The sequence below is a fragment of the Alligator sinensis genome, unplaced genomic scaffold (genome assembly GCF_000455745.1).
Source record: "Alligator sinensis unplaced genomic scaffold, ASM45574v1 scaffold663_1, whole genome shotgun sequence".
Classification (NCBI taxonomy): domain Eukaryota; kingdom Metazoa; phylum Chordata; order Crocodylia; family Alligatoridae; genus Alligator; species Alligator sinensis.
Window position 1 is genome coordinate 701,667 of NW_005842205.1, and position 2,957 is coordinate 704,623.

Genomic DNA, 2,957 nt, shown 5'->3' on the forward strand with positions numbered 1-2,957 from the left:
GCAGGAGCACGGGGCACTGGTCATCACTGTCAGGGATAGGGACTTGAGAGCACTGCCACATGCTGTCCTTGCACTAGGCACACTGCTCCTGGCCATGGCTTTTTTTTAGAATTATTTCTTTGAGGCACCTTAGTAATTACCAATGATTTTGGTGCAAAAATCTGCCTTTCCATCTGTAAAAACGTAGCACACTAGAGGTCTTATATAAATTAACAGAAAGTATATTTTTAATGCTTTCTTTCTCTGTCAGGCTTAGATTTTGGTTCCTAGCCAAGTGGTAGGAATCCTTTTCAGCCTACAGGTTATAGACTTAAAAAAAAATTAATTAATCTTCAACCTTCAGGATATGCATGCTATTCCCTATTGTTTTCTATCTCCTATATCTGAGTAATTCTGTCCATTACCTTTTGTTATCATGCTCAGGTTTTTATTTTTTTAATAAGGGCCCCATCTGAAATGATGTATTGCTATAAGGTTTCCAAGAGGTTGACTTTCATTTCAGCAACAACCCTGTGGTCTGCTGTCTCCCTCAAGGTTTGCATAACAGGAAAGACTTTGAGGAGTCTGGGTGTTTCTATTGGATCATTTTCTTCAGTGAACTATAGCACAACTGTAATATTTTGAATGTTTGTGCTAATAAATTTTCATATTTATTTAAAACTTTAACAGTAATATTTTAAATGCTAAAACAAAAGTATATTTATTTTGGATCACTAATTACTGACAAAGTGTAATCCACCGCTTCTTAGCGTTCCTCCTAGTGAATCTGCTATTTTGCACTGAATTTCAAATTCTGTCATTTTATTCACCTAGTTTTCCTCTTCTGGTTCTGCAGACAGCAGTTGGCTTCCAAGAGATTCCTGCTTTGTTTATGTATGAAACATGTAACTTTACACCTAGGCATACATACCACAGGGCTATGCAACATTTTTGTTTAAGATGGTCAGCTCTAAATCTCTGCTCATTATCTTCTCATAAATGCAATCCATAGAAGAAGCCCACCAGTAAAGAATTTAAACAAAAGCCAGCCCACACAATCCTTAATAATTCACTATGCTTTAAAATCTAATGTCCTCCCCAGTTGTAGAACTTGCTTGGTTTTATCTTTATATAAACACTGGATATTCTCTGAGAAAGTCTGATAAGAGCAGCCACAGCTATGATATTTCACATTGATTGTAGCACTCTGGCTCACACCAGCAAATAATAGCATCAAGGAGGGTTGGAATTATTTGTACTTCTATGTTTAAGGATCTATTTTAAGCAGGCTTCAGGGAGTGGGCTCAGGTTTCAAGGAGACATTTAGCCATCATGAAAATTCTTTCAACAGGGAGAAGAGAAGATGCAGCCCATGAGTGTTGTAGTAAAGGAAGGCAAGTTTCATTAAACTTCTAGAAATCATAATAGATCCTCTCAAACATGTTGTGCAGGTGCAGATGCAGTTTTTTGTATGTAACCCAACCTAACCTAACCTAACCAATTACAGCAAGGTCAGTGAGAACTGGAAGGTATTCAGCACTTTTGAAAAGCTAAACTTATTCTATCTTTTTTGAACATCTAATGGTTTCTAGGCCTCTTGATTTTGATGTAAATTTGAACCAAACGCAAATGAATGCTGTGGTGCCTAAAACAGTGGCCCCTAGCAACATGTTATTTCCCTTGAAAAATTCATTTGGCAGTTACTGCTTTTTGAAGAGCCATTCATGCAATGGATTCCCATCTGTTTCTGCCAATATAGACATTTTGGGCACAACACATCTGGGAGAAGAGCAGAGCAAAGGCATACTGGCCCTGTGGAAAAGCCAGTGGTTTGGGAAACTAGTCACCAAGGTTCCCTGTTCCCAAGTGTCAGGAGCTGTGACAGGTCGTCAGATCTGAGTTAAATGCCTAGTGGGCCACGCCTTCCTGAGGCTTTGACTGGGAGCCCTAACTAAGTAAATTACTCCAGCTGGCCACTGTCTGGGCCTTTTGTTTGGCTGCTGGGAGAGCAGGTTCCCCATTTATCCTACCTGTGGTAACGAACAGCAGCCAACTAGCAGTTCTGACTAAGGTCTGCTTTGTGCGTATGCTCTCTGGCTTCCTGGTTCTTTACCTTTTTGGCTCTGCTTTTGGATTCTGGCTTGTAGGTTTTCCTTTAGATCTAGCAACTTAGCATCTGAGACCCTGACCCTGCTTGGATTTGGGCCTCTGCCTCTGGATTTCCCTCTGGATCTGGTAGCTTGGCCTCAGACCCTTGAACCTTGACCTAGCCTGTGTCTTGGAGTCTGTCCAAGGCTCTGTTAACTTGGATCCCAAGCCCTGATGCAGACTGTTCTAGACCATACCCCAGACTCCTGTCTTCCCTCAGTGGCCTAACCACTAGATAAGACTGCCTATGACCTGATGCATTACATCAAGGAAAAATGAATAGGAAATGTTCAGTTACTGCTCTCTTGCGGTTACCTTGTGTTGGGCTTAACATGGCCCATTCTGTCAAAGGCAAGTCTGGAGGCTTTTGTTCAACTGTTTTGGAGTTCTTAGAAAGTTAAAAATGCTTAAACTGAAAGTGTGTGTGTACGAGGTGGATCGAGGATTGCCCAAAGGGGGGTGCACAAGTAACAACCTGCACTGCAGGGTTGGTTGTACCCCCATTATCTCCCAGTCTCCTCCACTTCCACTGATATAGGCAGACCATCCTTGAGAGCCTCCAGAGACTATAAGTCCCTAAAGCAGGTGGAAATTTCCCTCTTCTCCTCTCACCAGCTTTCTCTGCTGTTCTGGGAGCAGAAGTACCAGAGCTGTTCTTATCTACCCCAGCTGGGCTATGCTGGGGCTGGGCCTATTTAGGGATGAGGGTGGGGACAGCTTCAACAGCAGAGCAGGAGCAGCAGAGCAGGAGAGTAGCAGATTCAGGCATGCAGTCCAGCTGGGGTAGGAATAGCTGTGATGCTTCCCCCACCCTCTGGACAGTAGGGAAA